We start from the raw sequence: 17,406 nt of genomic DNA on the forward strand, positions 1-17,406 counted from the left end.
CCTACTGAGAAGGTTCCTGGCCATCATCAGCCATGAAAACCTCAAAGCCCTCTGTCTTCAACGTGGGATCCCTGGGCCAGCGGCATCAGCCTCACCAGGAAACCTGTTCTTCTGCTCATTCTTGGGCCCCACCCAGGCCTATTCAAAGAAAGACTCCAGGGGCAGGGCCTGGCAGTCTGTGTTTCCACCAGATCTGTGTTAAAGCTCAAATGAACCAGCCCAGGTGATGCTGAGGCAGGAAGTGCAAGGCTGAGAGCCAGTATCTAAGGCAACTGTGCCCATGGGGCCAGGGGCAGCTCCTGCCTGTGCAGCTATGATAGGGTTGTGTTCCCTTCCCTGTCCTGCCAGTTGACGTCAATTTGGGGGCACTCAGCTAAGGCCACCACGGTATATCCACAAAGCCGTGGTAGCAGGAGACATTAAGGCCAGTCTAGCCATTGTGGTCAGTCTCCTGCGCCTTCTCAACGCTCAGCCCCGCGCACCAGAGTCTGCAGCAGCCCCACTGCTCCAGGACGCCCTCCTCCAGGACGCTCTCCACGCCCTGGACGCCGTGCTCCTCCTGGTCCTGGAAAGGTAGAAAGAGTCGTCCCAGGCGATGCTGCGGGTGTCGGGCAGACTGGAGAAGTCCTGGAACTCTTTGTAGTCAGCGCGGTCCTCCTAGACCTGTGTTCCTAGGAGTGGGACAGCGGTGGCGGGGTCATGCAGCGCGCCCCGCCACCCTGCGGCCCAGTCCAAGCCAGCAGCACCACACGGTGGCCGAGGCGTGGGCAGGGGGCGGAGGCTCTGTCCGGGAAAGCCTGGTGGGCCCAAGGTCCCTGCTTCTTGCTTCTGTGTCCCCAGGGAAGCCCTAGCTCCGCCCCCAGCCCGGCGGAAACCTGGCTTCTTTTACATTATTGTTTGTTTTTATTTTAAGTTTTTAGGACATTGATAAAATCACTTTCTGATTTTTGAGATTAAAAATTAAATAATTTTCAACTTTACCCTTTTTTAAATGTTTCACTATTTTAATGCTTTTATTTTTTGTATACTTTAATTATTGTCATTTATATCTTCAATTATTATGGAAGAATTTTAGAAAAGTCTTTTCACATAATAAAGTCTAATTAATTAACTATTATTTATTCTCTCCTCTACCTCATATACGTACTTTAACCTTTTAGAACACTTTGTTTTGAGACTGTTGTTACTTATGTGACATTTTAACTATTATTCTTCACTCTTCTAGTGAATTTTTAATGTCATTCAAAGGGTACATCTTTCTATACTGAGAATTAAACATAGTTCTCAACAATGTTCTCAATATTAGGAATTTCACCTTCCAATGGCATGTTACGTATGTTCTCCTTCCCTTCTAATGCATATTCCCCCGCCCCCTGCTAATTTTGTATTTTAAGTAGAGACAAAGTTTTACCATGTTGAACAGGCCAGTCTTGAACTCTTGACCTCAAGTGATCCAGCTGCCTAGGCCTCCCAAAGTGCTGGGATTACAAAAACAGCAACTAAATGCTGGAATGATGACCGGGAACTCGTCTAGAGTCTCCAGTGATTATCCTCCTTATAACAAGGCAGAAAGCCTTCCTCAGAATTATCTAGACTGACATTACTCATTGTCCAGACCTGTTAACAGACTCCTGCAACCAGTGCTGTGAGTCTCAAATGTGCTCCTTCAGTAATGCAGTAGAAGGCCTAGTTTCCACATGGTAGTATCCTTCAATGCCTGGAGACTTTTAAGGCATAAGAACGTATTGATCTATGAACTATATGTTTTGTAAAATCTCAGGTTATGTGAGGTGTTTGGACAAATTAAGTTTCAGGGTGATATCCACTATTGAGACAGAAAATTAGTCTAAAGAATTAAGACCTCAAAGTCCAGAATGAGAAAAAATTGTTTTGCTTAGAGCCTCCTTATAATTGTCTTTACTTGTTTTATAGATATAAGCACTAGAGGACAAGCTCTACCTGATATAGCTGGCCTAGACATATGCGGATTTAATTGTAGAAGAAAGAATTATACCTTTCAGGTAAAATGCCTACCAAAAATAATTAGTTGCTGTTTTTGAGACAAGTTCTCACTCTGTCACTCAGGCTGGAGTGCAATGGCACAATCAGAACTCACAGCAGTTTTATACTCCTGGACTCAAGCAATCCTCCCAACTCAGCCTCCTGAGAAGCTGGGACAACAGGTGCGCATCACCACTCAAGGCTAATTTTCTGTTTATTTTTTGGTAGAGATAAGGTCTTACTATGTTGCCAGGCTTATCTCAAACTCCTGGCCTCCAGTGATTTTTCTGCCTTGTCCTCCCAAAGCACTGGGATTATAAGTATGGCCCCTGTAACCAGCTTTAGATCAATTTTATTTAATACAGATACCTTCCCAACTAAAAACATTTTATTAGAATTCTCTTAATTCAGCAAAGCTTGTTATTACTGACCCAGTCTTCACTTATTTTCAGCTTAGATGCAAGAACAAAATTATCTTTATGTTTTAATTTGTTTTATTTTATATTTTCAAGGTGCAGAATATGTCGTTTCGAGATACATGTGCATAAGGAAATGATCACTATAATGAAGAAAATTAACAAATCGATCATATCACTTAGCTGTGCTTCTTTTTTATAAGAACTCCAAAAATCTTGTCTCTCAGAATATTTCCCAAAAACAATACGAGATTATCTAATATGCCTACAGGTTGTACATCAGATTCATTTATTCTACATTACTGCACCTTTACCACTGTTACCCTTCATTTACTTATTTTCTTCCCACGAATGTAACCACCGTTTTTAATGTATTGAACTTTTAAAAATCGATTTCAAATATGAGTGGGACCATGAAGTATTTTTGTCTGTGTGTCTGTCTTATTTCACTTAGGAAACCTGCCATTTACATGTCTCCTAAATTTAGTACAGAAATAAAGTGCTAGTCAAGAATGTGTCTCACTTTTGTTAGATTAATTTTTTCCAAGTTATTCTCTTTATCAATTTTTACTTTTTGTACTATCGAAGAGTGAAAATTCTTGTATTAAAAAAACTGTAACCAGGCTATTGATAAATAACTTCTTTCAGGATAAAAATCTCAGGAAGTTCAAGATTTCTGTATTAATGATTGACAATGTTGTTGGTGGTCCCTCTTAGACTTATTTCGATTGTAAGTAAGTCTTGGTGATATTCTAACATAAATTCTGACAGGTGAAGAGAATAAATAAATTAAGTATCTCTAGGAGAATCAACAGAATAAGATTATCTTGGTTAAATGGCTAAGAAAATATGGTAAATAGACACAAAAACTTTTTCATCTTCCAAAATCAGAGTCAAATACTAAGTGATCATAAAGTAGCTAATTCTGTCTTCCTGCCAAAGTGAATGTGAGCTAAATTAGAAGAATGTCAGGAATAAATATTTCCTTGAAATCTAGCAACAAATAATGTAATTAAATTATGAGGCTTTGCATAGAGTTTTAGCATCAACAGAAAAGCTCACAAAACCTAGGTGAAAATCAAAAAGGAGTGCTGGGTTGGAGCCCTGAGGTGAATAATTTTATCATCTCAGATCCTTGGAAAAAGGCAGCGAGTCCAAAAGAAGCTGGTGATAAGCTTTCTCTCTGCTAACTCCTAATGTTCTGCATGAAATATGTGGAGGAGAAGAGGGACAGTTTATTATAGTCTACGTGATATAGAGTGAAGGAATAAGAGAATCTTTCTGATAAGTATCTTTGAAATTTGGAGAATCATTCCTATCAAAATCGTTCATTTAGGGGACTAAAATATAAATAAGATGTTTCTTGCCACATAACCCTCAACTAGCCAGGCTCTAAAAAGAACGGCACTGGACACCTCGACAGTGGTAAAAAGCAGGGTTTACTCACTCTTGAATCACTAACAACTGGTGCTAACCTTAGGCAGCAGCTTATCTATTTGGTTGAGGTTCAGCCTTGTTTCATTGAACAAATCTCTTGGGTTATTTTCAGTTGTGCCAATCATTTAATTTGTTTTCTGAATCAAATGATAAGAATAAATATGGTTTAGAGTGTAAACAGCATTCCCAGATACATTACCACTTAGTGTCCCATCTGCCTAATTTTGAACCTATAGGACAGGAATGAAAGCATTGTGAGAAACGCCAGGTGATTTCCTTAAAGCCAAATACTCTTGTCCCTCCTACTTTTCTTCTGGCTTTCCTGCTGCATGGGACATGGTAATAAATGGAAGTTTCCTGCACAAAGAGGTAAAATTCACTTGTTGAAGATGCCAGTCTTCTTCTTGACCAACTCCTATATTGGTACAAACATGTGAGAGAAATGCACCTTCTGAATCATTTCAAATTCGTGGTCTTTGTTAGAGCACATAAGCCGGTGCGCTAGGAAACGTAGCTATTACATTCCTTTATGGAATTTTCCATTCTCTATCATCTGGATTCTTATTTAAAATGTAAACAAAGTTTGTTCTTTCTACTGCATAAGAAGGTTTATACCACTTTATGCTTAGTAAGTAATTAAATTTATATGTCAGTTTAAATAAGGACGCCTCCAGTATTCTAAGTCCTGTTCCTGTTCCCCATCATCTTATATAGGAAGCTTCCTCTTTCGATTGTTTCTATTAAAAAACCTAAGGCAATTGAAATCAACCCTGTAAAAATTATGCTGCAATTATTTGAAACCCTAACATAATAGTGTTATCTTGGATGTGAATCTGAAAATCAATTTATTTCTTATCTTTTGATAGATATTCATTAGTATGTTCTATCCTATTTTGTTACTTATATTTTGGAAAAGTTTCTTAATGTTAGAATAATATTTATACATATTAACTCCTCTACTTATCCATTTACTCATCTTATTTACTGTGTGATCTATTCTAAAAATTGCATTGAATAATTGTAACATATTAGCAAAGAAGACAAATACTGCCATTGCCCCCTTGGAATTTTCAATCTGGTAGTAATAAGTATAAGAGTTTTCTGAATATTAAAATCTGATATGATATATTCATAGAAGATGTAATAGCAGAGCAACCCGGCACTGAAAAACTGTTGTGTGAGTTGAAATGTGATTAATAACTAGGATGTTGAGAAACAATAAAGTCTGTGAGGTCAACTTAACTTGCTCAGACTTAAAAAGAAAATAAGCACGCTTTTTATTCTTTGTAAGATAAGATATCCACCACTTCATTATTCTACCCCAGGCTGGTTCAAATATACAACTAAGACAAGTGATTTACAGTGTGTACAAACTGAAAACATACTCTTGATTTTATTTACCTGAATGCAAAAACATAAAAAGTAGATTAAGTGGTGTCAGGGAATGGGGGAGGGTGAATGGAGAATAAGTGTTAATGTGTATGGGGATTCTTCTGGAAGTGTTAAAAGTGCACAGGCAGTAGAGAGCTCTGATGCCTGCACAAGTGTGATATACTAACAATATCTGAATTAAATACATTAGAACATGACTTGCATGGTAAGTGAATGAATCTCAACAAAACTAGTACAAAAAAAAACTATTGATGTTCTAGTAAAGATTCCACAATAATTTATTAATTAAAATAACTTAATTAACAAATGTACACATTCAAGGTGGTTATCCCATTTATAACCATAAAGTAATTACATTCCATGAAGTTACAATGAGCTCACAGGCTCTCACACGTAGGGTCTTAGGACACTATTTGCCTCATATATGGGAGGTCACAATAAATCATCATGAAACCAACTTTTCATGTACAACCAAAGCAAAAGAAAGGCCTCAGAGGGGAAGACAAGGAGGAAGGAGGAAAATCATAGATCAGAGAACCTTTAGAAACATCAAAAAATCTCAGATCCATTATCATAATCCAGAAACACCCCAACCCGACCCAGAGGCCTTTGCACATACTGAATTAAAGGTGGAGAGTTGGTGGAGAAACTACAGTGGTTGCTCCTTTTTGAGGAAATTTAAAAAAATGTTTCATCAGAATCAATAACGATATTGGCATCTGCAGTCCTGAAATCTCTACAGACTCCCAGAATCCAGCTGGAGGAGAGAGTCACATCCACCTCCCAGAAATGCCTGCAGGAGGTGAATGCTTGCGCTCCCCACACAGCAAAGCTCTCCACTCTCTGGGGATCCATGGGAGCACTGAGATGGTCATCTCCAAATATCACATATCTCACATCCTCAGAAAGGCTTATATAGCAAGGAATCATTTCTGTGCTCAGAGCATTATCCACTGTCAAGGAAAAAATATTATATTAGTGAGTTCTATGTGAGACAGAGGCTCTGTGGCCCAATTATTCACTTCATTTGCTCTTCTTCCAAGAAAATACAGAAAGAAGGAAGGCAAGAGAGTTTAGCCCCATGCATCCATGAAGATGAAATGTTATTACACCTCTACGGCACATACAATTATGTATTATTCCTTAAAAAACAGAGAAAAAATGTGACCATATCACTGGGCGAAGTAATGATTTAATGTCTATCTCTGCCTAGTTTCTTTCAGGACATATCTAAAATGTTTTTTTTTTCTTCAGTAGAAAAGTCTTCTTGTATTATTTGTCTTTAAGATCATCAAGAGGTAGACATCAATTTGCTGCGATGTGAGAATTTATTGGAATGTTAAGTAATGCCTGTTATAGTCTCAAACATAAAAAATTTGGTAGAAATTGACACAAGTAAAATTTATAAGTTTCTGAAAAGAATACTCTGGCTTTACATTATCTGTTTAGCTCCTGATTCAATCTACTCTGGGTTCCTGCCCTCTGCTACTTAGACCTGCTCTCTAGAATGGGCCTAACATGGTTCAGCCACGTTCACAGATCCCTCACCTTTCACTTGTTACGAGATGTATCTGATGGCATTAGAATTGTCCTGATTATGGATATTTTAGTCATTTTCTTTGTTGATCAAAATGTTCTGATTTTGTACATAATAAAGGTTACTTGTAGAATGCATGTAAATGCACATAGAATAGAAACAATTAAAACCAGTATGCCAAATCTAAGCCTTCAAAATTGAATTAAATTGAATAAATACGAAATACTGATGCCACCATGAGAACTAGTGTCTTCATAACTACATGATCTGAATATTCTTTGTCCTCTTATTCTGCAGATAAAGTGTGTATCTTTCTTTACATTTTCATCAAACTGTGAGTCAGGAAATTGAGTTTTGATCATTGTAATATTACTATGCAGGTAGAGAAGATGCACATGTTTTGGAAAAGTATGTATTACCTACATGACAAAACTAATAAAACTTAAATGGGAAAAGCCTCAACCAAGGGACCCAATAAGGAAATAATTTGAGGCTAGACTGCCAAGCAGCTGGCTCTTACCTCTGAAGTTGTTGAGCATATCTAGGACTCCAGTAATGTGCCATGAAGTGAGCTCTGGGTTCACTGGCTGGGGCTTTTGCATCTGTGCCAAATCAGTCCTGCAAAAAAAAATGGCCTCAGCTATAGTTCCAGGCCCAGAGTTAATCATACAGTCATACAAAGATATCACATTTTCACATAAGATGTTTCCTCAGAATTCTGCCCGTTTTGGTTAACTGGTTGTACATTTTATTCCACACTCTAGGGGCCATAAGGATGTTACTTTTTCTAAATTTTACTTCCATAAACACCCAATTTCGCCAGATATGTTATCCTCAGACATTATACAACTTCTAAAGTCATTAAAAGTCATTGCCTCCCTCTGCCCATCACACCCCCTGAGGGTAGGCAGAAATCTTGGGAATATTTCAGAGAGCAGAAAACTCAGACAAAAACCTTTGGGACCTCAGGCTGCAGCTGTCACTAACGCTAGTCAGTGTCTAACAGAGAATATTCATTGAGACAAAAGGCTTTAATCTTTTGTGCAAATCAAAGGAGTCTAATTCCAGCCTGAGAACCCTGCTGCTGAGGGTCCTGAGGCAACCATTTTCCTGAGGTCTTTCCTTGAACTGGGTGTACGGTGATGGAGCAGGCCCGGGTCATTGATGCTTTTAGGACCAAAACATCCCTCCTCAGCCCATCCTTAGGGAATCTCTCTCCTCCCTCTGTCTTTTTTTTTTTTTAACCTCTGACCCCTCTAGAGTAGAAGATGTCTCTATGATTCCTCAGAGTAATTTTGTATTAAGATCTGTGTGGTATGGCTGGTCAGGATGGATGGATCGGGAGAACAAACTTCCGAATGGCAAATTGTTTTTATGTATATTTTAATTCATACAAATTTTAAGATGAAAACTTTCCAGACCAAAGAGAAGAAGACCTCAGGCCTTCTTTTGAAACAAAATTGGAAACAGCCCCTGACAACGATGTTAGTACTCAAAATGTATACATTCCCTTCATTCACAAGAGAACAAATTTTTCAGAAATAGCATTGTTTTTAGTGTAAACTCACCTTGCTGATACATTTCCCACATCCTGCAAAAAAAAAAAGGTAATGTAAATTATGAGAGATTTTTCCTTCTGCATCTTTTCTCATACTCTTGTTTCTTTCTGTTTTAGTGTTTTAATAATGTGTATCTTTTTTTTCCTGCTAAGGAATCATTCAATCCTACATTAATAACAGAACCTCAACTAAACAATAAAAAGCTTCATCAGTGGGCATTAAGAAGAAAGGAGCTCAGCAAGAGATGGTGGAGTAAAGCAAAGATATCTAGGTTTCCAGTGTCATTAATTTCCTAATCTTATTTCCAAGGAAAGCTCTGACCACACATGACAACTATTAAAACAAAACAGAGAACCATATGAGAAACAGAGTACATGGACATTGATGAGCAGCTTTGAGAAATCTTGCCCAGGCAAGTGGAAACCCCTCAATGTCTTCAGCAAATCACTGCTCTCTGGGAGATCAGAGTGAGGAGGAACTAGGGCATGTAAATGGAGTATTACTAACCTTCCCCTGGCCTAGAGTTCTAATGATTTTGGATGATCTCTCTGTGTGGATAGTACTCCAAATTATATTGAAGAGAACTTTATTATATGCTATCAGCTAAAATGGCAAAAATTTCCCAAAGATTACCAAAGTATGCAGTAATAAGTGAATGGAGAAACGTAATGGTGGAAGTCAGACAGCATGTGTCACTTAGCTTAGAGCAGTGACATATGCAGGTGATATTTGCATGTCCTGGCAGCACTGTCCAGCAAAGGCTTCCTGTCTCTGAGGATGGACCCTCCCTCCAAACCTGGAGCAGCTCCCCGTCAGGCATGCGGCATGTCTCCCACAGCTCTCTGTACATGTCTTTCCCTTCTAAATGTTGGGTCATTCTCACTTGACTGTCTTGTAGTTGTTGGAAAGCTCTTTTGCTTCTCTTTCCAGTGCCCGCAGATGCAGTTGCTCCTCCTCTTCGAGAAATATATGCATCCTTTGATAATGAATACTGATTATCCTCTTCCTTAATGACATATAGCTGCAGAGACGTTTGGTTAAAGGATTACATGTTCTCACTCTCAATAGAAAACTTCAAATAATTATATGCTAGGTGTAATCAAGCAACTTATAAACTTTCTGCCTCACTCTTGCAAGGAGTCTTGAACATTTGCTATCTTTTTCTGTCCATCTTTTTCAATGTTCCTATTCTCTCTCCCTTTTTAAATCTAACCTATATAAAGACTCCTGGTTTCTGTCACTGTGACACTTCTTCACAGTATTACTGAGTCAATTATTTCCTCTATTAATCTCTCTTTTAGGATTTTTCCGTGTCTGATTCGCCTACATGTTAAAAAACATTTAGCCATACACCGTATTATGCAGTATTTTTTTTACTTTTACCATATTTTTACTCTATATACTATTCTCTTTCTTTCACCTTCCTCACACCCAATCTTAGTGAAATGTTGTCTCATCTGCAGTGTCTGAAAAGGTTTATACCAACCTTCAAATTTGAACTAGAATACACATAATGCCGTTTATCCAATATACTAGAATTAATTTGGTAGCTTGTGTGGGCTTCTCTGTTTGCAACTCCTATTATATCAATTGAAATCACTACATTTTCTTGGGATGAAATCACTATCTTTCAACTGGTAGTTTGAATTTAGCTAAAAATGATAAGCTAACATTGTGTTTATTTGCATAAAAACAAAGAAAACATTTTCATTTTTACCTCTAACGAATGAAATTTGCTAGTTTCCTGATTTAGATTGTTTCGTGTCTCTTCATTGATTTTCCATAAATAGTCCATTTCCTTTCTAAGTTTCTCCTGCAAAAGAAGCAAGAAGCTTAGCAATAATGAAGACAGTATAGTAGATTTCATCCCCTTATCAATAAAAAAAAGGCTGTAATTGAAAGAAACATAAATTAAGTTAGAGTGGAGTGGTCAGATTTTTCCAAATTAAACACATTTGGTTCTAATAATTTGGATGTGAAAAGTGATAGAAACATAATAGAGAGTTTTAAAGGACCCTTCAGATAATATCATCAATTTTCTAAAACTGGCTTTTATATAATCTGACTTTGAACAGTGTTCTTGGTGCTGGCCACCTGCTCCACAGCTCCATTCTATATGTTTGAACAACGTTTCTAAGGAAACCTCCTTTAGTGAAGTCTCAACACAGCTATGATTAAAGTGCCAAATTAGTCAGCAACATTGAAAGGACACATTTATGTGTCATGATTGACATGGAATTATCACCACCTCCACCATCTGCATTCTCATCACCATCATTATCATAGGCCCTCATCGTTCTTATTTGGGATTCTACATAATTCAAACTGCCTTAGAGGCATCACGTACCCTGCATTCCTCAGCAGCCCATCCTTTTGGGCTGTGGCTGTGAGCCATGTGCTCTGGTGACTCAGAGCAGGGCCCACAGAGCAATCTCTTGTCAGCCTCACAGAAGCTCCTTAGTCTCCTCATGGAGCACACCGATATTGTCTGAGCTGTTGATGTTCTGAGGTCTGGTCTGTCTGGCTAGGGAAGCCAGCTTTTTGAGTGCCACACTGGTGTTGAAGTTGGGCTTCTCTGAGATTTTTCTGCACAAAGGGCAGTGAATTGGTTCTCTGCCTTCTTCTGAGCAGAGGCAGAGGCAGAGGCAGGGCCTGCAAAAGCTGTGCCCACAGTCAATGGTGACCGGGTCTATGAGGTATTTCATGCAAATGCAACAAATGAGCTCATTCTGGAAGACTCGCAGGGCATCTTAATCCATGTTTCTGAAAATTAAAAAAAAAAAAGTGAGAATTTCTTTCTCTTATTTTTATTTGCCCCGATGAAAAGGAAAAAAAGTCTGGTGGACAATTTTCCTTGTCTACTTGAGCTCTGTCCAATATGTCTAATAAGTTAGTTCCAGTACAAACTGAGACATAGTAAACACAAACATGCTGGATTTATAAATTTTCCCTCAATAGTCATCGAAGACTCAGTCCAGGACTCCCTGAGATACCAAGATCCTAAGATGTTCAAGTCTCTTATTAGTAAATGGTGTGGGACTTGTATGTAACCTAAACCCATCCTCCTGAATACTTTATGTCTAGATTACTTTGAAGGCCTAATACAATGTAAATGCTATATAAATACTTGTAATGCCATACTGTTTAGGAACAGCAAGAAGATTAAAAATATGTACATGTTTGGCAGGGCGCGGTCACTCATGCCTGTAATCCCAGCACTTTGGGAGGCCGAGGCGGGCGGATCACGAGGTCAGGAGATCGAGACCATCCTGGCTAACATGGCGAAACCCCGTTTGTACTAAAAATACAAACAATTAGCAGGACGTGGTGGCACCTGCCTGTAGTCCCAGCTATTCAGGAGGCTGAGGCAGGAGAATAGCTTGAACCCAGGAGGTGGAGGTTGCAGTGAGCCGAGATGGCACCACTGCACTCCAGCATGGGTAATAGAGTGAGACTCTGTCTCAAAAAAAAAAAAAAAAGTACATGTTCAGTACAGCTGCTTTATTCTCCCTGTAAATATTTTTTATCTGAGATTAGTTGAATTCACGGGTATGAAACTTATGGATATGAACAACCGTGATGCAAATGAGAAAATGAGACAACAGTCCTGGTGGCATTTTTGTTAAACAAGCTGTGCCCACAATCATTCCCAGTTACTTAGACAAGCTTAAAGCCTGGGCGGAGGTAAAAGCTGGGATGATTTCTGAGTCACTTATATAAGCTAATTAATGAAGAAGCACATTCTGAATGTCATCCTGTCTCTGCCATTCTATCTCTCTCAATGATTCCATGATGATAATATATGAAAGACACTCAGTATCTATGGTATTATTCTATACTCCCTGCCTCCAAACTCACCTATGAAGTTTGCTCAGACAGTTATAAATAAAGTAGCTTTTATCTAAGATTGATTAATCAGAGTGGACTGTCAACTCCTAAAATCATCAATCATTAAATTTGTCCTTTTAATTTTAATATCAAAACTCTTCCTTTCAATATATTAAATGTAAATAATATCTATTATTTTTAATTAGGAAAGTTTTTTCCCATAGTCAATTCAGATGATTAGAGAGAACACTTTCACATTCTGAAATAGCCAATGTTTCACCTATAATAATTAACAAGAATTAATCAACAATTAATTATCTTCTAAAATAACAAAAAAATGAAGATATGTATTAGGTTTTCCACTCTACGCTAGAAAATCCAGAAATGCAGTTAATGGAAGCGTGGCCACCAGTTCACCTCTCCCCTTAGTGACTTGGAAGTTGCAGCTTCTTGGGAGCCCTTGCCAGTTGGTTAGATCTATTGATCTATTTTCTTTCTTTTTTTTTTTTTTTTTGTTGTTGTTGTTGAGATGCAGTCTCACTCTGTCACCCAGGCTGGAGGGCAGTGGCACGATCTCAGCTTACTGCAACCTCCACCTCCCAGGTTCAAGCAATTCTCCTGCTGCAGCCTCCCGGGTAGCTGGTATTACAGGGGCCCACCACCATGCCAGGATAATTTTTTTGTAATTTTAGTAGAGACCGGGTTTCACCGTGTTGGCCAGGCTGGTGTCTAACTCTAGACCTCAATCGATCTGCCTGCCTTGGCTTCTCAAAGTGCTAGGCTGCAAACATGAGCCATCATGCCCAGCCGATTAAATCTATTTTCAACAGCTTTCAAATCTAGTCTGCAAACTGCAAATTTTGAAGAGACAGCAAATAAGACCTTTGCAACAAGAATTTTCAAAGTAATTCAACATTTTTAACATTCACTTTGGTGAACATTATAACCACTACTACATGCCCACATTCTAGTGAACATTTTAGATATTTTATGGGTTCTATGATTGCATGAAACTATGGAAATATATCTTTTCACACTTAAGAAAAATCTAACAATACAGAAAACAGTCACATAAAAAGAATCAAATAGCAAGGGAACACAGACCATATCTTACAAACTGAAGATACTTTATATTGATTTCCTATAAAATCACTAAGACGGTTATTTGTTTGCTTAGAAAAGACCCAAGCATGCTGCCAGATAAATTTAAAGTATTTTTAAGAGTAAAAGTGAGCATGATGGTTTTGCTGCACATTTTATACTCACAAGGCTACTATGAATGGTCTCAGTCTAGAAGCTCTGTAGACATCCAGATTAGAAGTAACTCCTGGTGCTCCAAAGCCCAGCAGCCACAAATCCAGTGGGTCCTCACTGAAGGGGAGAGAAATCTCTGGACAAGCATCCTTTGAAAGTGTATGGGCCCTCGAAAGACCACACCCACTTCCTGAGGTGGATTAGATTGCATAGAAACCGGTAAATTGGCTGATTAGGTTTATAAAGTATTGAAAACCACACTTGGGGGCTCAAAGCTCAACAGAGAAGTTTGGAATGAGATGCAAGAAAGTTGACTTAACAGGGTACTCAAAGAAATATTTTAAGTATAACAATTATTTCACTAAATATTATCACAAGCTAATTTTTGTTTTGTTTTGTTTTTGTTTTTGTTTGTTTGAGACGGTATCTCGCTCTGTCACCAAGGCTGGAGTTCAATGGCTCCGTCTCAGCTCACTGCAACCTCTGCCTCTCGAGTTCAAGCGATTCTCCTGCCTCAGCTTCCCAAGTAGCTGGGATTACAGTCGCCCACCACTACACTCAAATAATTTTTGTAGTTTTAGTAGAGATGGGGTTTCACCATGTTGCTCAGGCTGGTCTCAAACTCCTGATCTCAGGTAATCTGCCCACCTTGGCCTCCCAAAGTGCTGGGATTACAAGCGTGAGCCACTGCACCGGGCCACATGCTAACCTTAAAATTTTGTTTCTCACTCCATTTAAAAATTATAATTGCTTAAGTGCCTAGCAGTTATTTATCTGAATATGTTCAAAGATAAAACATCAACTGGGATTACCAACACATCTGTGCTGTGTAACTCTCTTGTTTAAAAAAGTATAACAAGGAACTTAATTGTGTTTCACAAAATTGTATATATAATGGTTGATACAATTAGCTGTTTTTCTTATTTTTACTATTTTATGACTATTTCCTAATGATGGATTTATATGAAAATAAAATCTGTTTTTTATTTATCCACCTTTTTGAATAATTTTAAAACTGAAACTTTACATATGTATGTACATAACTATCTATAACAATGCTATGCATTCATATTTTTAAAATTATATAATTAATTTACACAATAATAATTATTATTACCTTTTTTTTGACATGCTCTCTCCCTCTGTCAACCAGGCTGGAGTGCAATGACACGATCTCAGCTTACTGCAAACTCTGCCTCCCAGGTTCAAGTGATTTTCCTGCCTTAGCCTCCCGAGTAGCTGGGATTACAGGTGTCTGCCACCGTGAGCAGCTAATTTTGGTATTTTCAGAAGAGATAAGGTTTCACCAAGTTGGCCAGGCTGGTCTCAAACTCCTGACCTCAGGTGATCTGCCCATCTCAGCCTCCCAAAGTGCTGGGATTACAGGCATGAGCCATGGCACCTGGCTGTTATTTACACAATAATTATGTCCATAATTATCTTTAATAGTGCATGAAAGTTATTTGTAACACAGTTGCCATACTAACAGATTTTGTTGTCTTTTACCATGATTTAATAAATCACCAATGTTTATACATAGTTGTATTCATAAATTATCTAATGTTTGGGGATTTAGGTCATTTCTGTAAACTTAAAATTAACAAACGTTCCTAGAAGTTGAAAAAGTAGCAATCTATATAAAAGTCGCCATTTACATATTGAGACATTTAAAAAATTATAAAATTCATAAAAGCCAGCATATCCTAGAAAAAGATGAAGTGGCTGTCGTTTTAATCAGTCCATGGCATTGCAAATTAGTATGTTTTCTGAAGTGTCATTTGATCAGCATTATGCTTCAAAAAATATATTCAATAAATTTAAGAAAAGGTAATCAGAGATATATATATGCAGACTTTTCCACAAATGTTGTTCTTTGAAAACTGATTCAAACACTTCTTAAAATGTTGCATATTATCTACCTCAGTGTAGAGAAGAAAGACTTTCTGGTATTCTCACTTCTCAGTAAAAATTTGATTCTACATTTTGTAGACCGCCCTGTATTAGACAGAAATAAACAATAAGCAACTTATGAGATGCATATGAAAGAATAAAAAATAGTTGCAAATTTTAGTGCTAGAAGCTGAAAAAGTTATCTATTTTACTACAAGTGTGTTATCATGCAGGGTAGGTAAGAGAGAAAAGGCAGTATTTCCTTACCTAACTAAAAAATACTCTGTCATTTAAGTGAAAATATCAGACATTTATTGATCACCAATTCTGTGCTAAAAACTGTTCTAAGTGCTTCACATGTTCTAACTTACTTAATTGTTACAGCAACCCCATAAGATAAATAATATTTTATACTCATTTAAAGATTAAGAAACGTGAGAACAGGAAACTTTAATAATTTGTCCATAGGCATACTCTAATTAAGTAGGAGAACTAGGGTTTGAAACCAGGCAGTCTGTCTCTGAAAACTGTTTTCCTTTCAGTGACATTAAATATGTTGCCAAAGTATCTTCTTAAGCCACCAAATTACATACAATATTTTGGGGAGACGCTTCTTGCATGCTGGCAGAATTGATTGAAAGTTGACAAAGCTTTCACGTATTGTGCAGGCTTTGGTCCACTTTTTTGAATAATAATATGCACACTGTCCTACATCTACCATACCGTCCAACCCTCTATCAATGACATCACAAAAAGCCTGTGGGCATGCTCGGCCAAACCCCATAACAAAGGCATTGTGGAAATCCTAGTGTGCAGTGCAGCTCTTCTTTTCAAAGCACAGAATGTCTCAGAGGGTCTCTTATGTGAGCTACTCTGATTACTCACAAAATAAGTGTCTGCTATGGACTGTCCTTACTGGCAGAGATTGGAGCCAAAATTGTAACAAACCTGCAAGTTCTGCACATGTATCCCAAAAATTAAAGTAAAATTTAAAGAAATGTGTAAAAAAACCAAGACTAAGTCCTTAAGGAGCTCATGGTCTAGTAGTTGATACAAAGGAAGGGACAGTCATCCTAAAATTCTTCCTAAAAGAAATGACACCTAAGCTGAAACCCAAAGGATGAGGGTAGTCTTATCTTTTCTGATAGTACAGTCTAAGTGACAGCAGTTGTCATGAGAAAAGATTTTGGGGCCTGGCATGGTGGCTCATGCCTGTAATCCCAGCACTTTGGGAGGCCGAGGTGGCTTGACCGGTCAAGCTGAGAAGTTCGAGACCAGGCTAGGCAACATGGTGAAACTCCATCTCCACAAAAAATACAAAAATTAGACAGGCATGAGGGTGCATGCCTGTAACCTCAGCTAAGTCTTAGGCTGGACGATTGCCCGAGCCCAGGAGGTAGAGGTTGCATTGAGCAGGGATTGTGCCACTGACTCTAGCCTGGGTGACAGAGTGAGACCCTGTCTCACACACACACAAACACACACAAAATATTAGTTCTGTTCTCTTCCTGGGTTGATATCCTTCTATTCTATCTAGGCCAGAATGCTTTCTGAAATGGAAATGTGCCTATATTCCTACCTGCTTAACCTTATTATGGGATTTTGATAAACTACAAGAAAGTAGTTACACTCCTCTCGATGTCAAACAAAACGTACTTGATGTATTTGGTGCTCAGTGTATGAATTTTTCTTCCCACAAATGCCTTGGATTCTAGTAAGGGTGAGTTCCTTGTATTTCCTTAACTTGCCACAATCATCCATACTTCTATTATTTTGTATAACATGATTACCTTGTCAGTGGAAATATAAATAAATAAAATTACTTTGAAGCGCTGTGGCATTGCCCAATAGAATTGATGATCCATAAATTTTATAACCCGGACATTCCAGTTATCGGAAGATACTGTCCGCAAAGAGAATCTATTGGCTATTTACATTAGGAGACATGTTCACAAAATCAAAATACAAAAGTCATTCCAAATGTACAACAGCAGAAAATGAACAAATATATATTATTATGCACCATTTATCCAACTTTGGGTTTTCCACTACAAACTGACTCTTGATTGTTTACATAAATAGATCTGGACTC

At 38.1% G+C, this 17,406-nt stretch overlaps 1 pseudogene; it reads right to left on the reverse strand.

Annotated features, from left to right (window-relative positions):
* Positions 1-5,707: 5,707 nt before the first annotated feature.
* On the reverse strand, positions 5,708-11,101 carry LOC115834306 (annotated as a pseudogene).
* Positions 11,102-17,406: the final 6,305 nt, after the last annotated feature.

The sequence above is a fragment of the Nomascus leucogenys genome, unplaced genomic scaffold (assembly GCF_006542625.1).
Source record: "Nomascus leucogenys isolate Asia unplaced genomic scaffold, Asia_NLE_v1 001420F_37673_qpd_obj, whole genome shotgun sequence".
Lineage (NCBI taxonomy): Eukaryota > Metazoa > Chordata > Mammalia > Primates > Hylobatidae > Nomascus > Nomascus leucogenys.